This window comes from Cinclus cinclus, chromosome 1, assembly GCF_963662255.1.
Source record: "Cinclus cinclus chromosome 1, bCinCin1.1, whole genome shotgun sequence".
NCBI classification, from domain to species: domain Eukaryota; kingdom Metazoa; phylum Chordata; class Aves; order Passeriformes; family Cinclidae; genus Cinclus; species Cinclus cinclus.
Window position 1 is genome coordinate 144,632,879 of NC_085046.1, and position 23,168 is coordinate 144,656,046.

A 23,168-nucleotide genomic window follows, 5' to 3' on the forward strand; every position below is an offset into this window, starting at 1 on the left:
TCTTCCAACTATTTTGTGATATTTACTGCTCAAATTCCTTGAAAAAAACCTGAAAAATCATTTGAAGGGTCACATTTCTTGCTAAAGACAGTGCTTATTTGTTTTCCAACATACAAATTTAATAGGGACAAGGAACAAATCTTTGCCTGTATGCTCTATGAAAGAGGAAAATAATTTTGCAGTAATTTTTGCTCCCTTTTTTTTGGTGGCAATATTTATTAACAGGCTTGGAGCCCTGATGGACTCAGGAAAAGCTTAATAATGTCTGACAATCCGTTCACAGTAAAACTGGTTAATGTCACCTCCACTTAGCTGAAATGATTTAACTTCTCTTGCCCCTTAGCCCATTATGTCAAAGAGGTAACAATAAATACTTGAGAAATAAAAATTAGCTTTACTTCTGTGTTCAAATGGAAGCAATACACTAAACAAAGCCTGTTCATTTTCTATGCACCACTTAAACCAGGAAATCATCTTTTTCCAGAAAATCTCTGTATTGGACAAACAACCTAATCCCACAGCATTTATTCAGGAAAATGCCCACAGGTCTGGAGATCCCTAATGCACAGGAAAAGTCATGTACAATTCTCTCTTCTGAATGATACTGGAAAGCCTTTGCAGGTTCATTGACTCTATTTCTGTCACATAGGCTTCTCTGTCAGGTATATAAGGAAGTTGTAATTAAAGACAGCCAAATATGTACCACATTATTAGTCTTAACTGTGTTGTCTTCAAAGATGCAAATGGGGAAAATAGAAAGAACAGTGAATGAACAATAGACATAATGAACTTTAAGTTCTAATTTATTTGCCTCTCCTTGTGGGGAGAACTTCCAAAAGAAAAAACCCTTTTAAAAATTAGTCCATGTTTTATGTCAATATGTATTGTAAAAAGCGTATTTCTATCCTTACCATGGACAATTTAAATAATAATAAATTTCAATTTAGTGACATGATAATTAAGTAATTACTGTAATATTAAAATGAGGTGTATTCAAAAGAAGGCATCCGATGACTACCACAGATTTCAAACCTGTATTGAATATTACTTATCTCTGATTACCAGAATTACATGATTTCTCTTTACAGGAAAACATCATCTAAATAAACAGGCTGTGGTTTTTAACCAGGGACATCATTATCTTCAAACAAATTGTATTTTATCTGGTTACAGGAAAAACATAAATAAAATTTTCATCCAGCCTTACGCTGCCTTTCCAGCAATGCTGTAAAAATGCCATGTCCTAAACGTGAAGTTTATTTCCCCCAGTTTTTGATGTGCTGTTATTTTCTCACAAATCATATACTTGGAGTTTGGCTGAGCAGAGATCAGAAGATGTTATGATGAGATAAAATTTCTGAGGAAGGAAAGAGTTTTTTCCACTTAGGAGCTTTTTATATATATCTTTTTCTGCATTATTTTTGGAAGATAAACATTTAGCTTGTAGGGTTTTGCCGCATTTGTGGCCCGTTTGTAGAACTCTTTCCCAGATCATCTTATTAACTGCTTTAAGTAAATTAATAACACATTCACAATTAAAACTGGAATTCAGTTTTTCCTTTGTGGCAAGAATTTATCAGCATTTTAAAAAATCTAATGCACTTCTCTGAGGTATTTTTTCAGTATTCTCAGGGGCTTATATAAGGTGAAACACTTTCAAATAGGTCAAATACTTTTTTTTCCCCTATAACTACTTTTCAGCTTGATTCTGCACAATTTTATGTAAGTCGTCCTAGAAGATTTTATGAATTTTTGTCAGAGGCTTTCTTTTCTGAAGTTGTTTCTGTAACCAAGAAAAGTTTTCAAAATAATATCCATGTTTACTCCCAAAGCAGTTACATGAGTGGCTCCTTATGGCATTTTATGACTGTGATATATTTACATAAATTTTTGAATATTCAGTTTAGTAACAGAAAATAAAGCACTTCCCAGGGCACAGCTCAGAAAAGAAGGCCCAAGTCCTTAAAGATGACTAAATTTCCAGCCTCTATGGAGATACATAACAGGATGGAATTAACCAATCTGGAAGAACACTTCCTCACAACTCTCTGGATATAAAGATTTAATCACTCTAAAATGAACTATTTTAACAAATCTCTTAGATGTTGATACTGCTTCAAGAAATGACCTTGTACTGGGATGTCAGCTTCCATTTAGCTGCTTCCAGCACACAAGCTCATTTGTCCTGACCCAGCTGCCCATTGCAGAGTAGACTGCACTCCAGGTAGTGAGAGAGGAAGGGAAAGGAGCAGTTCTGTGACTTGTTTTTATGGCTAGTGATTATAGTCATTACCTAGAAGCCCCTCTCTAACATTCTGACTTATGTGGCCAAAAATATTTTAATTTTTTTTGGTGGCAGATTTCCAAAACAAAAACTAAGATTATATCTGTTATATCATATCTATGATTCTCCTGTTTGTTCAATGGAATTTGCCTTATTCTTTGATATAACCAAGCAACAATGATTTGGTTTGTTTGCATTCTGACCACATATGTCAGAACTTATGAGATGACCTTTACACTCTATTTGCATCCTTGACATTAACAGTTTCTATTACAGATTGTGTATTAACCACAAAAAATTAAAATGCTTGCATGCATTTTTCAAAATATGTAACAAAAAAAGTAAAGTCAGAGAACAGTTGGATTCTATGAAAACTTCTTTTTAGAGTCTTTCCTCAATGCACTATTCAGTAATAAATATTATTTTATGACCCTTCTAGGTTCATATAATAGATAAAATAAATAAGGCTTCTGAATGAATATTACATTATTACTCTTCTAGGCATTTGGATTGTCCCTGTGAGATAGTTAGCTGGAAATTTCTAGAATATCTCAATAGTTAATGAAATAAACAACCAAACATTATAAGCATTAAAATTACTCAGCTTGCAAACATTGTATTTTTACTTTTTTCTTTACACTGCAAAATATTGTATTTTCACTGTTTTTTTTTTTGTTTTTTTTTTTTTTTACACTACATAAAATTCCAGTAAGACTGCAGTGACCTGACAAAGAAGACCAAATTGTAAAAAGATAAGTAGTTCAGATTTTTTGTGATGTAATTGAGTTCATTCCCTGGGAGAAGAATCATTCAGAAGAAACTTTTTTATTGAAATTGTTTCATTGCAAACATGAAGCAGCAAAAGGCTCCAGGGGGCTTGCATTTTTATGTTGTTCTCAATGATATGAGCAGTGAGAGAGTGAAATTATCAAGCAGTTTATGGGATACAGAGGTTAACTGGAGAGCTAAACCAGGTAAGGTAACAAGGTTGCTCCAGGGCTGGGACCACTGTGGCCAAGAGTCAGTTGATTGAATGGACTTGGAGACTGTCTTCTCTCTTTCCTCCTGAGATATTCTAAAGAATCATATTTCCAAAAATGTTGCCTGTGAATAAGGAAGGGAATCTTGTCCAGGGCTGTCAGCCCAGTGTTTCCCGTGAACAAGGTGTGTGATTTCTTTGCCATAACAAAGAACAGGATTTGGGCTTCACCAAGTACTTTAATATCTCTTATAGCATATTTTTGAACACAAACCAGCTGGTCAGTTCTGCCTTTTTTCCCCCCAGCTTTACCTCTTCTAGAGATGTAATCACAGAAGAATAACCACTGCCCTGAAGGCTGGTGTTGGTGGTCACCAGATCACCACATTCATTCTCAGTGTCTACTTAGGGACTTGACTTACATGGGAAGAGATGGGTGAGCCATTTGCCAGCCACCAGAGCAAATGATCAGTAGAGATAGGTTGATTTCTGCTATTTATTGTGGCTGTTTCTCTCATGGTATGTGGGATGATTCCACATCACAAAGAAAGAGAGGAAAACAAGCTGTGATCTCCTAATAACTTGATGCATCCAGCAAACAGAAGCTATAACAGAGACGCCTTACTCACCTTAGTTTTAAGGAGGAAAATATGTTACTCACCCAAATAAGAGACCTCAGCACTTATTTGAGGGAGGATTACCAAGTCTGAGCAGTGAAGAAATATTGTAGATTTGCTTGTAAGTGTGAATTCAAATATTTTTTCGAGATCTGATGCTTTTCTATGGTGAACTAATATTTGAGGGAGAATCTATCAGTTCTGATTTCTATGAGATGAAGGTTCAATCCCATAGCTGGATGTTAAATGAAGGTAGGATTTATATTATTACTGCATATAGTAAATGGCTTGGTGATTTTGGTGAAGACTCAGTTTGCAGCTGGCAAAAAAGCCCTATGCATTCTTGCAGAACCTCTAAAACATTTTCAGGCCTATTGTGCAAAGGGGACGGTTGCATCAATGAGGAGACACTACACTTTGGTATAACAAGAATTCAGAAGGTGTAGCTGAATTTTTGACTGCTGAAGATTTTTAAGGGATGTAGCCATCTCACTTGGTACCAGGCCTGAATTTCCTCTGTATTAGTCCACTGATTTAAACCCACACACACATTTGACTCATTATTAGTGAGACTGTCTTTTTCCTAGAATATTTACTTCTACAGCTATCCTCTGAGGCCCAGGAGGAATGTGCCTGGTGCTGGGAAGAGTACAGGACATGTTGGGTTTGGCTGGGATGACTGTGTTGGTTGTTTACTGAGTGTTCTCATGTCTCCTTGCTCTTGTGTTCAGCTATGTCCCTTGGGAGTTGTGATTGGAGTGGGAGTTTTTATATACACCCACAGGAAATCTGTAACTGGGGACTCAGAACTTCTGAAAACTCAAAGCCTTCCCTCATAGGTTTTATGAAAAGCCCAACTGAGAGTAATGGAAAAACTGTCTTTGGAATAATACTGCTTTCTGACAAGATGTGTTTTTTTGGGAGAATGGTGAATCACCTGTAATATTTTCTGAGACATTGGCCTCACTGGTGATGTGGCACACACAGACACCATTCTCATCACTGCATAGGAGAGCCACCATTTCACTTATTGCTGTGATTAGTATTATGTTGTGTTATTTTTCAAAGCCCAATGTCCAAAGCTTTCTAATTCTCCTAATTTCAGAGGTCAGCATAAAAACATGAAAAGCCAAGGGCTACAGAACCAAAATAAAACTGCTAAGAAGAGGGAAAAAAACAAAGACACTAAAAAAAATTATGATCAAGTGTAGTTTGATTTTACCAGATAAGCCATGGGGACTAAGTGACTTTCAGGTATCATTCAGACAGATTTGTAGCCCCTGGAATTCACAGGTGAAGAGAGAATGAAGAACCACAAGGTTGTGCACACATCAAGCCCTTTTCCTGAAGGGAGTTGCAGGCTTGTCATGACTTTGGCCGCTTCTTGAGAGGGTTGAATCTCTCCTAACATGTGGAGGAGAGCATTCCCTTGGCTGATACAGCTGCCTCCATCCACAACTCACATTTCTGAGAAACCACATGAAGGACTGCAGAGTCATTCCTCAATGTAGTGAAGAAAATTTTGATAGAAGACAGTAAAACAATAATGATGATGGGTGTTGATGATAACAAAGACAGCATTTACAAATTAGCACATCTCCCCGGAATTTCCTAAGCCCTTGGGTACCTAAAACTGGGCAACTGCTTTCTATCATGAGGGTGGTTGAGAAACTCATGTGTGGCTAACCAATAAACTTGATTAATTCACAATCTCAGTTGTACAACCCAGAATAAATCAATGAATAGTGCAGAAGCTGAAAAACCCAGAGCTGAGCTCAGAAAATAGGAAATTGCATCACGTTAAGATCTTAAACTCCTGTTAGCTTCCAAACCAGTGCATTAAGTTTTCCACCCTTCTACCAACTCCAACTGTTATTTTCAATTCTGTTCACCATATAGAACACTGTGAAGATATGGACATTTTTACATATCAAGCATCTTCTGATTTCTGATCAGGGCATCATCACCTTTTCAGAGAATTCCAGATCATCCTAGTTTCTGAAAATTACTTTGAAAAGAACAAAAGATTATCCCAGAATTTTCATCATAATTCTAATTTAGGAGTTTGTTTTTTTTTTTTTTTTTTTTTTAAATGAGTACATCTTTACCTATCAGGCTGAAGGTAGAGGCAGGGCTCTTGTGCAAAGAACATCTCACAGCATGGCACCCTTGCCCAAACTTGAGGGCAAGAGTGTAAAAATATACTCAGTTCTGTCTCTCATTTTTATTCAAGTGATGAATAGGAAATCAACACTGTGTACTGTGCTTCAGGGTATCTTCATCATAAGACTATTTGTATCCAGAAATGTAGATAAACTAAACCTCAATTAACCAAATCTGGTTATAATCCCTCCCTATGGGCACTCAGTATATTGAAAAAGAGGTAACACTGTAACTTGTTAATTTAGCTACAAAAGAGCAATAAAACTGTCTGCTTAAGAAGAAAAAGCTAATGGTCTCTGCCTGATGGATTCCTGAAATCTTCTGGGCTACCCTAAGCCTTTATTGCATCAGGCCCACTGATTTCATGTTCAAGGTTTGGTCTTTAGACCAAAATATATACTCCATATATCTGCACAGTTCACAACTGAACATCCAGTTTTGCTTTCATTGAAATGGTTTTACCTATTTTTTGTATTTATCTTACTTTTGTGCAAGTCAATGGCAAAGATATCAAGGAAAGAAATGTTTCAAATAAGTACTATCTATCTCTGGTCCTGAATTCACCTCTATGTATATAGCACTCTCTATCCACTAAGAAAAGGTCTGTTTCCTTGATTTATATTTTCTTTATGGAGCAAAGTGTTCAAAATAGACTTGTATATATTGGTATGCCTTAAGGATGCACAGCTGCCTTTACTACTGTGAAACAGTATTCCTCATGTCACACGGTGGTTGCTTTATTCCTAGCATCTCTAAAGTCCCATTTTGACCCTTGATAATGCCCTTGCTTTTGCTATCACTTAAGACTATCACTTCTGTGAGTGTGGCAGTGGCATTATAGCTCATAAACTCACAACACTTTTTAAGGAAAATTGTCCCCCAGTCCCAGCACAAAGCCAAAGGAAAGCCACTTTGCTGTTAGTCTGTCATTTGGTCACTTCCTATCAAGACTTTCTATATCTAAGCTGTTTCAGAAGCAATAAAAAGCAGCATTATGTGTGTCAGTGCTTGTTAGAAAGCTGTTTAGTTTATGGCTAAAATAATGATGCTGGATGTAGAAAGACCCCAAATCCTCAGTCCCACAGGGTTCTTCAACAGGATGAATGAAGAATCTGGTGAAGTATATTTACTGCTCATGCCAATTGTGCATGTGATTTCCACCATTGTTGCATATACATATTGAAACTCTTCTTTAAATGATTTCTGCTTCAAAGAAAAAGGCTTGCCAAATTTCCAGTTAGAAATCAAACACCTGGTAAACTGTTGCATTTCAAGTTTGTTGTCTTAAATCATTTTTTGCTGTGAATAATAAAGCCCCCAGGAGATTTTACTCTTTGTCAATTTGGAGTTCATTTGCCTGCAGGTCTATGTCAGTTGCCTGAGGTTTTACGAGTGATTTCTGAATTAAAAAAACCAAAAAACCCAAACAACTATTTTAAGCACCAGTTGGGTTTCTCACAAACTGTTTTTTATGAGGAAAAAAATGACTGTTTTTCACTATTTCAAGAGCGCACTATTAAAAATAACTGACTGAGTAACAGGGGTAGGCTTGCACTTTAGAATTGTACTGTAGTAATTGTTCTTGGATCTATTGCTGCTGCAATTTTGGGTATTGAAGTTGTTTGTGACATGATGTGAACACTGTGGAAAGAGAGACAAGTTCCCATTCTGACCCTGAACATAAATCAAGAGCAGCTCTTGCTAAAGCTCATTATGAGATTGGTGAAATAGAGAGCAGATTCCAGCCCAGCCTGAGTCCTCTTAAACAGTGCTTTGTGTCATGTGTGGGAGTACTTTTAATGGCTTTGGATAACCATTTATCTGAGAAGGGTGATTCATGGCCCTGTTAAACATGATGCCATGCCATCTTTCCCCATATTTTTTTTCTATTTTTATTTTTTTTAATAAAGGCCAGTTAGAATTTTTGAGGGGAAATAGCTGAGTAAGAAAGGAAAGATATTTTCTGTGAGGAAATTTGAGTGAAGGTTAAGGATAAATTTTTGTGTGAATCACCTGGTACAGTCCACACCAGCCATAAATGAGCAAGAGAGCAGTCCATGGGGGAGGAAGAATTTACTCACCAGCTTGCATGGTCTGAAGTTTACACACAGTTGTACCTGCCTGTCCATGGGATATTGCATCAACAGTGAGAAAAAAAAATGTTTAATAATCCAGACTTGCAACCTTTAAAGTTCTCTGAAGGAAGGGAATGCCTTCAGAAGCTGCCAGAAGACAAGATATTTGACACCAGGGGAGACCACACTGAGGTCTGGTCTGCTGGATTCAGCACAAGAATAGGAATTTCTTCTGCCTTCTAGGAATTTCCTAGAACAACACTGCAAGCATAAGAGTAATTTCTATTTTTTGATTAATTTCTAATATGATAACAAGTCTTGCACTGGACTAGAGGAAAGAATTTAAGAAGATTTGTTTAGATCCATCCAGTTCTCAAAAGGTATTTCTCTGCTGTGAATGCATTTTGTCTGAAAGCTGCTGGGCAGCTGCATTTTGGGATAACAAGTCAGAACCAACACCTTCCATAGGAGATGGTAGATTTGTGTCTTCATTGGTCTAGGTGAGGGGACAGACAGCAGGTGGCATGCGGTGAGGTTTCAGTGTCAGCCTGTCCATGGCACAAAGTGCCCCTCTCACTGCTGTCCAGGACTGTAGATGTTTTCCTTCAAAGTACACAGAAAGAAAAGGGAGAAGAGAACTCATGCATGGATATGAGCTGCTTTTCTTAGGAAGCTGTAGAACCACTTATGTGGAAACAGGCCCTTCAGTAAAGCAAACCAAGTGGAGATGATGTCAGACATCCCACATCCTGGAAAGCTGGATACAGTTTATTATTCACTGGTGTTAGTTTTTTGTCACTGGGCTTTTATGTCCACATTTCCCTAGGGAATCTTTCCATAGAGGCTCAGAAAATAGCAATTTAATGTACTCCATGACCATTGTTGGGATTACCTCTCATGGTTCTCCTCTTTTCCCACGCTCCAGCTGTGCTTCCTCAGTTGCCCAAAATGGCAAATATTTCTCTTCTATTGTGTCTTCTGTAGGGACAGGTTTAGATTCTGTCGCTGTTGAGGCAGGTGCAGCACACTACATTTCAGAAAGCTAATATCCCCTTTATTACAAAAACTGGCTGTCTTTTATACCCTCCACAAAGTTTACACTTTATTCACTGGTTACAATAAATCAACATATTGATTGGTGTAAAACCACTTCCACCTCTGTTTTCCACAAGACTTTTCTAAAAATAATTTTCCCCACTGCAGATTTTCTTCCTGCTTATCTCCTTCTCCTTCTCTTCTTGGTCTCCAGGCCAATGGCTTTGATAAGATTTCTTTCAGAAATAACCCTTATTCATTAACCCTCTCTGGCTCACAGGCCAGCTGTAAGCCTCTCCACAAGATTCCTCTGACAGTCTAATTTTAAATCAGATCAATGGTCTGTTTCGACCAATAGTCTGTTTCCATCTGTGGGTAGCACAAGAAGTTTCCATCAGATCTCCTAATTCAGACATATTTCTTTACCAGGGTAATTCCACATGGTCCTGGACAGCAGACAAACCTGTCATTCAGTCAAAAAGTGTTAAATTTACCAGACAACTTTTCAATCAGTAAAGGATATACACTCAACTAAATTTGCAGAAACTGAAGTTAAACAAGCTCCCCATTCATGCAAAAACTTGATGTTTTATCAGTTTTAAATTTCAGGTTATAGACATATCTCAGATTAGTGAAAGGATTAGATTCTAATCCTTTCAAATAATTCTCTGCCCACATTGTGTGTTACATCCTTGGATGTTTTGATTTCAGGCTGAATGAAAATGTCTGCAGAAAGTGGCTGTTTTTCTCAAAAGTATTCTATTTTCAGTAGGAAATTAATAATTTATGACAAGAATATTTTTCTATTTGAATAAAGAAAATGCTTGAAGTGTTGATGAAATCCTCCAAAGGAAAATGCTTTTTTTTTTTAGTAGATCATAGAAGTCCATATCTTCCAAATCTCAGTCAACTTAACTAGTCAGTAGCATTTGCTTGATAGGCATTAGAGAGACTATCTCCTCTACAGTTTGTCCTGTTTAGAAAAAGCTGAAGGATAATGGTGGAACATATTGTGGAAGCCTCCCCTTTTTCCACAATGACAGAGAGAAGATGGGTAACTTAAAAACTAGACCCCAAATTTTTAGATGTCTTAAAGAGAGTGCAGAAAATTCCGGTCTTAAGTGTGATATATTTAAAGACAGTATTGCATTTGTTGTATTTTAGTCCTTTCTATGCCTTAATTATATTTATTTTTCAGGAGAAACTAAACCAGACCAGATTATTGTAGGGTGCTGATGACAATGGAACAATGTTCCTGTCTTTCCATCTTTTATCTGCCTCCAAAGGCAACAACACTAAAATTTCTGTTGCAGTCATAACAGAAGCTAAACATGCATAAACTCAGTATGGCTGCATAAACAAGATGACTTGCAGCATTATAGTGAGCAAACATCAATATATGTGGTTTGTTTTTTTGGGTTTTTTTTAACTCTTCAAAGAAACTCTGACTTGCTGGTCTTCTGGTAAACTCACAGAGTGTAATGTCCTTAATGCTTCCTGTTACTCTTAATGGAGAAGCTGGAAAATGCTTTACCCACCAGTGAACACACATTTGTCTTTTCAGTAGTGTAACACTCTTTGCCTTTTACAGAGAATTAATGTTTCACAGGTATTGTAGCCACCAGTTCTCACCCAAATCTTGCTTCTTAGTCCAGCCTCATTTTCCAGGCTGGGACCAAAACAGCAGAGTTTTCAAATTTAGCTGCCACCCAAGCCAAGATGTGAGAGTCTGGAGATGGGAAAGGGAAGTCAGAGGGTGTGAGAGCTGTAGAAACACCCACGTTAAATAATACAATATTCTGTATTTGAGAGGACCCACAAAGGTCAGTCCAGGTCCCATTCCTGGCATGGCACAGGAGCACCCCAAGGTTCTTACCATGTGCCTGAGAGCATTGTACAAATACTTCTTGAGCTCTGTCAGGTGTGGTGCTGTGACCACTTCCCTGGGGAGCCTGTTCCAGTGCCCAAAAGCCCTCTGGGTGAAGAACATTTTCCTGATATCCAACCTAAACCTCCCCTGGGAGAGCTTCAAGCCTTTTCCTTGGCTCCTGTCAGTTCACCACAGAGATCAATGTCTGCCCTTCTTCTTGCCTTCATGAGGAAGTTTTGATTGCAATGAAGTTTCGCCCTCAGTCTCATCTTTTCCAGGCTGAACAGACCAAGTGAACTCAATGTCCTATGGTTTCCCCTCCAGACCCTTTGCCATCTTCATGACATTTTTGCCAAATGGGCAATTTTACACATTGGTGTGGTGAAACACAGAAAGGTCAGAACGCTGCCTCTTAATCTTTAGGCTTAGAAAGTCGGTGACTCAGGATTTTAGAATGAAGTTAACACCAGGTGGGCAGTTAAATGATTCTGGGTTGCACATTAAGAGGAAACAACCTGGCTTTGTATGCACTACAACCACTAATATATGGCCCAAATACCCATTTCCAGTGTCCTGGCTCTCCCAAACTTTTATAGCGTTTTGTATGGGACATAAGGAGGTGAAGAGAAACTGTTTGTTAATGACTGTGAAAACAACCTGGCACACTGAGTTCCTCCCTTCCCCATCCTCCTCTCTATTTTCACACCGAAGAAAGGCTGATTATGTTAACTCAGCTATGCATATGAAATTGTCCATCATCTTCTCACATGTGGGGTTTTCTGTGGGGGAAGCAACCTATAAATAGCACAGCTGTATGGCGCTGCTGTAAACAGCCTCGTAAAACACAGCCTGCTTGTAAAGCAGTGCAGAGCAGTCTGTGCCAATGTGATGCTTGGGTGTTGTCTGTGCAGAATGGAGAATTCACTCTATCCCTTCATTACACGTACTGCCTCCTCGTCCTCTTCCGTGCTATGGGGGCTTTCATCACGTACCTGCTTCAGTGTTGCTCATACTGAGCAACATTGGCAACAGCCAGACTGCTCCTGGTGGCCCCTAAAACCTATAATTCCCACATTTTTCGAGCAACTAATGCTCTGAGACAAATTTAGTAGGAGACAGCTTAAGAGTAAACTCTAAACAAGGTTTTTCTGTGCACTTGGAATCCTATTTATGTGATGGATATTGATTGTACCTTAATTCTCTACTAAGTCTTCCCAGAAATTTTTAAACCACACTCCAAATAGAAGATACTCTGCTTATTAAGCATCCAAATATTATTTAAGGTTTTCCATCCCTTTTTCTTTTTTTTTTTTTCTTTTTTTTAAATCATCCATAGATTGTTTGGGTTTTTCATCTTTCAGTTTCAGGAAATATTTTGTTTGGCTCAAATTTTGAAAAATAAACAAATGAAAAAAGGAAACTCTAAAGAGCAAGAGAACATATTCATGCTTTTGTAAAGAACCTTAGCTTCATCTCTTATAACTTCAGAAAAGAGTATAATTTTACAGTTCATCTTTCCTTTGCTTTCAGTAGAATGCCATTGAAATCACTGGTGTACTTTTAAAGCAGCTGTTATATCTAAAACAAAATATCTGTAATCTAATAGAAATTATTTAATATAATAAAAAATTTCATTTGTAAATGCTACTTCACTGGCAAGCTTGAGAAAGAAGAGCCTTCACACATCAGTTCCTTCTCAATAGAGGATTGTTCTTGAGATTTTTCTTGTAAATATTTCATATGATTTTTTCATCCAAGAAAATGCAAAAGAAACCCTTCAGAGTGTACCGCATAATATTCAACCCTCCATTTCCCCCCTAATTTTAATGAAAATCTTCTGTCTATATTATGCTGAAACAACTTTGGTTTTAAATACTACACACATATCTGTAGACAAGCACATTCCTCGCTTTTTGATTTTGGGCCAACCAATTTGTCTCTTCTGGGTTCTGCTGTCATGTGCAAGTCCATCAGTTCAGAGGTCACTACACCTAAAAAAGCCATCTGGATTTCCCTGAGCAGCAAAATCTTCCTCAGAAAAGTCTAATTTCCTTCTGCTCTTGACCATCATGAAATCTGGCCCCATAAATTTCTTCCTTTGGATGTATTGCTGCCATCATTTGTTGGCCCAATCCTGGACTCTCGGAGGAGGAAATAGAGTTGGTAAAAAAAGATGTCTTGGCTATTAAAAGAAAAGAGGCTGTAATTGTTTTTCTAAACTCATGGTTTTAATGATCTGGCTCCCACTGTGTCCGAGCCAAAGTCACAGGGAGACCTGAGGGAGCAGGGACCTTCTGCACGAGGGAAGAAAATGAGCATCTGGAGACTGTGAGCATGGAGTGAATGTCTTAAGCAGCTTTGCCATCAAAGAAAACCAGGGTTGTGTAAGACCACCCTTAGGAGTGTGTGAGCATCCTCACAAGCCACTCTTCCCTATCCCTAATTACTGTCAGCGCTCTATTCTCAACTCTCTGTAATTTTCTGTACATTTTCTAATAAATAGAAAGGCAGAAGGTGCATGCTTGCACAGAAAAGGGTTCTTTTCTTGTTTCATCAGAAAATACATAGATAGTTAGACAGATGACAGTATCCTTAAGTGATAAGATTCCTGCATGGAAGAAAAGAATACAGGCTTTTGATTTTTGTACTTAACAACATTGTCATGTTACAAGTTCATGTTGAACTCACTGCTCTCTTAATCATCTAAATTCCTTTACAAAGGGTTGCATTGCCAAGTTTTGTTCTCTGTTTAGTTAGTTCCTTTTAATATTTTTTTTAATATATTTATATGCACTTGAGAACAGTATTTTCTAATTTTTTTCCCCCTTTTTTTTCTTCATTTTTTTGAGACCTCACACTGATCTTTTTGGTCATGTCCATCTAAATTAACTGTTTTTAAGGTACTCAGAAAAACCTCAATACAGCACTGCCTGTGTATTTCATCACTTTCTGTCCATTTCATCACTTTTTCTCGCCATTTTTCTCACACATCCATTTTATTGCAGCTGTTAAAAGCAGTTGCACAGCACAGCCTCTCTCCTTCCACTGTCTTGCTAATAGGATTTGCTGCTGATCTCCCTGGCATGCCAAGGTATCTGGGCTTATGTTTGAACAATGAAATTTCATGGGTATATTTTTCCAAATTTATCCTCTTATTGCAAACCCTGATTAAAGCCTTCTATTTCCAATCTTTTTCTTTTAACTTTTTTTTTTGTAAACTAAGCATATAACCAGATTCAAAAAGGAATTATTTCTTCTTGTAATAATGTATAAGAGAAAGGGATAAACGAGAGTAAGAGTGAAAAGACACAAATCTAGGAACTTCCCTCAAATACAGGAAAAATTGTTCTTGCATTAATTAATATATTTGTTATCAGGAAAGAAATTGATTGAGGATTATGATTCTTTGAAAAATATGAAGTGAGAAATAGTGTTTAAGTATATATCAGGAGATTAGAGTAATTTGGTCATATAATGTGTTTTAATTTAAGCCTATGGAAAGTGAGAAGCTCATTTCCCACATGCAGGCTCTAGAACCTACATGTTTGGTTTTTTTTCTGCTGTTTTCACTGTATTCACTCTAGAAAAAAAAAATAATACAAAAGAAGCAGCAAACCAAATATAAATTCGCAAACACAAATTACTGAAGAGATAATATTTTTATTAAAAAATATTAAGGACAAATAACTGGTCAGAAAACTTAAAAAAAATGCAACAGGAGGACTTCAAACAGAAAACTGAAGTTTTTCTTTATATTCTCATTAAAAATTTCTTAAAATGTGTTTGGAAACAGCTGGGTAAGAAGAGGCTTCAATAAAGGGCTGTACATCAAATATTACCTTGCAAAAGAAAGTAAAGAAAATATTTAGGAGTTTTCATGCAGGAATAAATCAACCCAAGGAAGAAAAAATTTCTACCACATCTGTCCACAGAACCGAGATTTGTAAGGATTTCCCCTTTCCTCCATTTCCTTCCCACTATCTCTCTCTCTCCTACATCTGGGAAGTTCAAGACCTATTCCAGGTTTTTGCCCTGTGTATCTCTCAGTTGTTTTCAACCTTTAAAAATAGAAAGCAAAACAATGCCATGATTGTATTCTGACAAAAGGCAATAACTCAAACACTGCATATAACAGGCAACAGGAATGTGTTTTCTGATACGAGATATTTGGCTAAAGTCTCTGAGCCTTGAGCACACCCATCTGAGGGCTTCAGAATATGGATGGAGCAAAGTTTAGTTTCCTGCATTGCTCCTCTGCATTTGTAGCTTGTTGGTCCATCTAAGACCCAGGAAAATTTCAGCTGCCTTGAAAAGAGCTTGGTTTTTATTTTAAAGTTTAGTTAATTTCATGCAAGAATGGTTTTAGTCTTATGATCAAAACAAGTAATGTACTGTAGTATAACATAAATTGTCATGACTTAAATAGATTTAGACTTGACAGACTGTGTAGTATCCAAGTCGTTCAAGTATAAAGCCATGAATGACATTATGCCTATCACAAGAAATGTGGCTGTCAACTGCAATTGCTTCTGCAGCACTTTGGGAACAAGGACAATTCAGATCTTCAAATCACAAAGCATCTGCTTCTGAATTGCTTTTTCTTCTCTGGTGTTTACCACTGAATTACTTTTCATTGCTGGCTTTTTTGATAGCCCTCTGTAACATTCATTATTTGCCTCAAAATGTGATACATAACAGTGTATAATCAGAATTATAATTTCTATATAATTAGAACGGAATTTACATATTGCACAGTCATACAAGTACATTCCTTGTAAAGTCACAGCAGAATGACCTGATAGAAGGGCAGACATCAGGCCTGTCATGAGTAGCAACAAGAAAGAGAGCTAGGAAGCCTGTAGGAGCTCAGCATTTCTGTCTCTAAACCCAAGCAGAAATGTCATTAGGGGGAACAGTGTGTGCTGCACACCCTTGAAATTGCAGGAAGCACCCTGAATTTTCAGTACAATGTTCTTACTGGCAGTGGAGACAGAAGGAGGATGTGGTGGAGAGCAGTCTCGGCTCAGGTCTGTGCACAAGTGAGAAGCTGCTCTGACCTAACCAGAGTCCTGTGCTTGAATAACACTGAGCAGCTGTGCCATGGGCCTGCAGGCCAGCTCTTCACTCAGTTCAAGTAGCTCTTGGAGAAGGGATTGGCTTCATCCATGTCTTCTGGAGCAGCAGCTGTCCCTCCAGTAATTGAAATCATTCCCTGCCTGGCTTGTGCTGAGCCCAGCAGCAGCTGAGGCTGGCTCCTGGCCAGGGGAGCAGCAGCCGAGCCCTGCTCCACAAACCCTGCGTGCTGTGGGGACAATGGCCCCATCCTTGACTTGGATTCTGGCCCTCTGCACCATCTCAGTTAACATCAGCTAAGGCATGATTCAGTGAGAAGGGCAGGAAGGCTTTGCTGCTCTGTCCTGGTGTTCCCTGTCCAGCTGTGCCTCCCTGCCTGTGGCCCCGTGTTGAGCACACAATGCACATCATCTCTGGCTGCAAGTGGTGGAGGTGTTGTGCAGTGATTACACATGTCATTCATTCCTCAGACTCTGGTGTGTGTTGTATTTTGGATAATGCTGTTTTTCCTTCTTCAGTAGGCCATTTACCAGGCAGTAGCCTTGCCCCTTCTTCACCCAAGGAACAATCTCTATCCTCTCAATGTGATTACAGCCCATTTCATTCCATAATAGGTTTCTTTTATTATTTCCTCAGGCATGTAAATCAAATTTTACTCAGTACCAAAATCTTTGTTCTACAAAGAATGCTGGCATCGAGTGCAGTGAAGGAATAGCTTCGCTACTGAATATAGTCTATGTTAATAGAACTCCCCTATCTTTTTTACTTTGAAAGTAAACATCTGTCAAAGTTTATTTTCTCTGTCAGAAAGACTGGAGTGTCTTAAGGGAAAGCACACAATAAAAGCAGACAGATTATTCTGCAATTATACCTTTCTCTGTCTAAATGTTTAATTAGATAAGCTGCCACAGAGACAGCAATTACTTTGGCATCCATCTGTCCCATTTACTGAGGTTACAAATGCAGTGGAGTCTTGGCAGATTTGATCACAGAAGCCACAGCAGAAGCAAGGAGACAGTCTCAAACAAGGGCAATTTCAAGCAACTTTTCAGCCCAGCTGGGTGGCCCCTTCTGGTAGAACCACTGCCAGCGGCTGATCTTGTGCTATCACTTTGGGATGTACCAACCTTAGTGCCCACCATAGAATCATGCAACAGTTTGGGTTGGAAGACCTGAAAAATCACACAGCTCCAAGCCCCCTGCCATGGGCAGGGACACCTTCCACTAGACCAGGTTGCTCAAAGCCTTATCCAGCCTGGCACTGAACATTGGGATTGGGCAGACACAATTTCTGCAGGCAATTGGTTTCAGTGCCTCCCCACCCTCACAGTAAAGGGTTTCTTCTTAGTTTCCTATATGTAAATATAATACTTGAAGACACAGCATCTTTCACCCCTCTGCAGTTATTCCTGCTAGATACATGTTTATGCTTGATTTCAAAATTTATGTTATATCACCATATTGGTTTGATTGCAAGTGCTTTAGCTACAATGGTACTACAGGTTTTTGCAGGCCATGTTTCATGCTGGGATCAGGAAAAAGCACGGAAGAGAAGCCATGATTTCCATCACACATCCCTGCAAACTCAGCCAGTGCATAACAAGTTGAAGAGCATAAAAAGAGAATGAGGCATATAAACTTGTAAAAATTGCAGCTCTAGACCATAAAGGCGCAGAACTATTCAGACATGGGGTCAGAAAGATTTTGACTCTAAACAGTAGAGCTGCCCAGTCCTGTGCTTTCCAAGGACTTCGCTATGCACAAAAGTGCTGCTCTGTGTTTTCTAAAATTGCAGTCAATAAATAAATAAATAAATAAATATTTAACTGTAAAGGCTTCATTACCATTAAAGCTCACAATATTAAATATATTAATTTTCATTACACCTTATAAGGATGTTTTATGGGTGATATTAAGCCAGCTTGAAGCCCACCTAAAAGACTTCAGCTAAGGTATAAAATTAATAACTCAAAATGACATTTGTATGGCCAAACCTAAAGAGTCAATTTCAAATCAATAAATCTGAATTTAATGTTTGCCTGTGTGTCCAAGCCTCCATTACAAAAACAGGTTGTGGAGATTTAGTCCATGCAGATAAGGACAGATTCAGCAGCCTGCAAGTGATAAGCTGAATCAAGTCCTTTGTGCTGGCATCCAAGACCTTATGATGCATTCTTAGTGTTCCTGCTGAGCTCTACAACCAGAAGTTGTAGACGTTCCTCACTTAGTCCTGTATATGATCTGGCCTTGGGTATTATCTCATGGACTTGGAGCATCCCAAATGGAGGAGCTTCCACCAGAATATGATTAACATCCTTCCTTTTTGAAAAGGTCAGGGTCAGTGGGGTCTAAATAGTTTGTATTATTTCTTGATGCCCAAGTTCCAAAGTGAAATAAAGCAATGGTGTAGGAAGAATTCCAGCTTATTATATGGTTATTTTGCATAGCAGATTTTACTTTTACACTCTTTTTTGGACTTTTTATTATTTATTCTTGTATCAATAAAAAGCTTTTGTGGCTTTTGAAAATGTGTTAAACAGAGCCTGTCAGTTGCTTTTAAAAGAGGTAAGAAATGTAGAAAAGGAGTGGGGGACATTTTGCCTATGTCAAAAAAGAGGAGACATTGGATAATGAGTTAGAGGGGATGAGGTCTCACATTATTTTCTTTACCCAGTTTTCCAGTTTTAGATTGCTGTTTAATAATTCTTTCAACATTATGGAAATCAGATATTTTATTTTTGGATGCTGTTTTGAAGCCATTTCATGGAGGGTTTTTATAGGAAAAATAGAGGGGAAATATATGAGACATTCACAATGGAAGAATAAGGAATGCAAAATACAGCTGACTTCAGTTTAGTCTGCAGGCTTGAATTCAGGCCATGAGTACTGATAAATTTGCTAATAAATTTCATCCAGTTTATTTACTGTTTTAAAACCAGTCTCATTTGTAGCTCCTGCTAGTTTTACTTTAATTATACTTTGGGGTACATTTTGAACCAAAAATCGGGATATGAAGTTTGCATCCTATTATTTATATTTGCTTACATACCAAAATCAAATGCTGTTGTGTTTGTCATGTTCCATAACCTTTATCTGCATGCCTTCAGCCAGAGCATAAGAAATTTAGAAATATAATCCTTTCTTGGAAATACTCATCAAATTTAGGTTCGTTCAAACCTTTACAGGGCAAAACCACTTTTTTTTTTTTTTCTAATCATAGAGACAGAGAGATTAATGCTTCTGCATCATCTGCTTTTGCAGATGTTACTGAAACACTTTGTAAAGGACACGTGTCATTGTAAATCAATATTTGTAATTGCAGGGTAGAATGATCTGTTTCCAGTGGCTGAGGAGTATCTAAATGTGGACGAAATTACAAAGCCATAATGTAGCAAACAAGCGAACCTGCCCTCTGAAATGAGTATATCACTTGCCATGCATTAATTTGCTGTGTTGTAAGAGCACTATTGAAGTATTAGCCTATGTGGTTCTCTTTTTGTTCTCCCCATAGAACCACACTCTACTATGTACATCTTCTTCAACCTCATCATCCTCATCTGAACACTAATATTCTATGTACACAATATCCCAAACCCATTTTATCTCTGTGTCTCTGTTCTTGACCTCATTTTTTCTCCATCAATATTATTATTGCAGTATTTTGTTATCATCTCCCTCCCCCTGCCCCAAACCTATGGATGTTGTGATTTGAAGCACTGGAATTCTACAGCTGGATAAAAAACAAGAAAGTTCATAAGTCCTAAGCCTTTAACAAGACAGAATATGAACCATAAATCATAAATTGTTCATCACTCACAGGCCAAAGACAGTGTGGTACCAATTACCTGTAGTGGTTGCTATAACAAGAATTCTATAGACAAGCTCGCAGAGTCACACTCTGGGGAGAGACAGGAATTTTCTTTTCCAAAAATACTAAGCATTCATAAGCAATAACATCCATAAGAGCAGCAAAGCACTTCAGAGTGAACCATCAGGTTCAATGATGTGTTAAATGCCAACCAGAAGTACCAAGAAAAGAAAATATGATTTTTTGTGATCTGTTTTCTTGTATAAGGCATCTGAAGACAACAACAACTTCGACTAGACAAAATACTTGTTTGCATTGGAATCTGCTTGCAAAATAATCGCAAAAAATCTGCTTAGGAAGAAAAATGTTTTTTTTCCAATCAGGGAAAGTATTTTACCAACATATTATGCAATTCTCAAGTATATGATTCTCTCATAAGCTGATTATAATTATTCTGTACTTTAATTGTACATGATTCAGAATGAAATTATGTATTCAGATATCAGATATGGTCAATTGTTACTGTGTTCTCACTGTTGCTAGTACTCAGGATTTTGTCTATTTTCTTAACACAAGAAAGAAAAAGCTTTCATTTCAGGCCCATCCAGGTCAAAGTAAGTTTAGGAAATTTATATTCAAGTTGTTTTCTGGAAGGATCAAAGCAGCTTTTCAGTTTGAATTGTTTGTTAAATGTGGGTGTTTAATTTTAATGTGAAGAGAAAGGCTTTGCCTCTTTGTGACAAACACTAACAGTGTGACTTTTTTTTTCATTTGTGGAAACAATTTCTCTAAAATTAATTTTAAAACCCCTTCAGCTTATGTATTTGATTGAATTTCAGCTTTATTTTAATTTTTAAGTAGCTCTATATTATTCTTAAGTTCTTGTAAACATATTAAATGATATTATAGTTTCAACTACTAAAAGGATGTTTGTACTGTCCTTCATTATTACTCAGACTCTAATGGACTGTCAGTTTCTGAATCAATAACAACCAACTGAGATACTGAAATGAAAATGTGAAATACAACAAAAAAACCAAAACAAACAAAACTGAAACAAAACAAACCCAAACCAACAAACCAAAACAACAAAGTTAATGTAACATTTGAAATTAATTACATTTAGGGCCTGAAAATTAGGACTCTGCTTAGAAAATTTTAACATACTTTTGTTAAAATGTAGTCCAATTAACTATGTTTCATCTTTTTAGAGCCGTTACCAAAACCCTGATTTATTAATTCTCTCTGGGATGAACGGAGTTTGGGAGAGTACTGTGGGAAAGAGTCACTCTATTTTTGGAGTGCTCCTATGACCTTTCCTTATATTCTTTATGGTTATCTACTTTTAACAGCTGCTGGAAGTAGGACGGTGGAGAAAACGGATCTTCCTTTTTTTTTTTTTTTTTTTATCTGATACAGTGTCTTTCATGGTCTTAACTAGCAGGAGCAGACATCTTTGAGATTTAACAAACTGAGCAATGAAGATTATTAAAAAGAAAATATGGGGATTCAGTGGTGATATTTGTAGCAGACTGAGCAGAGCACCACATTGTATCCATACCTGTGGAAAAAATGTCATTTTCTGTCTAGGGCCCATTTACTCTGACAGGTTATACACTTTTATGTGACCAGAAAGACCTGGTTTTGGGTAGTTTAAGTCAAGCTTGTTCACACACATGCACACAAAGCATTTGGAAGTGGTGTGTGTCTGGACTCATAAATATGAGCCATGTCCTGTTTTATGGCATCCCTGGCTACTTCTGAAGCATCATCACAGTCAAAATCTCTCAAGGACTTATAGCTGGGAGATAGCTCACACGGGGATCCAAATTTTCTTTCCTGAGTTTTACACTAGTTTTGTCCAGCAGAAGTCTCAGTTGGAAAAGAAGAGAAAAAGGGGATCGAATCCATCAAGGAAAAATGCTGTTCTTCCACTTTGTTCCCAGAGTACTTCTTTTCTTCCAGATCTCTGCAGAGAAACAGTCCTTTCTTTCATCCCCCAAACTCAGCCATCTGATCCACCTCTTCTGACCAGCCAGGTATGTCAGAACAGCAGCTTCATAATCCTGCAAAAGACATTAAACCACATCACAGAGGACACAGAGTGTAGCTGCTTTAGCGTGAGTGCCTCTGGAGAAAATGTCTTGGATTTCTGAGACAGCTCCATGCTGCTCAGATGTGACTCAGGAGCTATGAACTATCCATCCATAGATAGCAGCAGCTCTCCTGGGCTCTCCTGTGACCCCAAACACCCTGAGGACAGAGCAAAACTCAGTCACTGTTTCTCTGGATTTAATGTTCTTGTGTTTTTGCTGTCTCACTGGGACCTGCACCTTGATTTTTCTTTCTTTGCTTATACCCAATCTTGCAGAACACTTTTTCAAGTGCTTGATGTCCATGCATCTTCCTGACCTTATTGATTCCTCTGAACTGCAGGAGAGGAAGAGAAGGGATATTTTTGCCCTGTGCCACTTAGCCAGAGTGACTCAGTAATCTGGTCTGTAAAGCTAAGTGAGCTTGCTTTGCATTTGCAGATTTAGAGTTTTAGATCAAATTCTCCTGAGGAAGGGAGGAGAGCAGAAACTTCAAAGATGTGATATAATGCATATTATGTTAAATGGGTATTTTTTAAAATTCTCCTTCTACCACCCTTATGTTTTGAGTGTCCCACAAGCTTTCTGCTATTACTAGTATTGCAAAACTTAATGGAAGGACAGAAAAAAAAATGTGGGTTTTCTGCACGTATTGAACAAACTTGAGGCTGTTTCCAAGTCAAATGCAAATTTTTTCTTCCAGTTACAAAGACATCTTTATTGATCCTCTGGAATTTGCAAAAAGTGTGGGTTAGTTGTCCAGGTCCCTCCACAGTTAATGACAAAGAAGAGACTACAAAGAGAGGTCAAATTACTCTGAGGTGCAGTGAATTTGTGCTTTCAGCTGGTCTTGCTAGCCACTGATTTCAAAGTGAGTCTGGACAAGAATAGATTAACCTAGATTACAAAATTTTATTTTAGATAGATAAAATTAGGCAATGTAAATCCCATTTTAGATTTTTTTTGCATTGTAATGCCACCACAAGGACAAGGGAAGGTGCCTTTCCCTGAAGTCCCAGATCTCCTTGAGAGAAATTGCAATGAAATTCTGTGTGGATTCCCCAGCAGTTAGGGTGAAAACTAATTACCTGTGCATTAGGAAAACAGATGATTTGCAATGGGGTTGCACAAATGTCAGGATCGCATTTCAAAATGCAGCATTCCAAGGAAA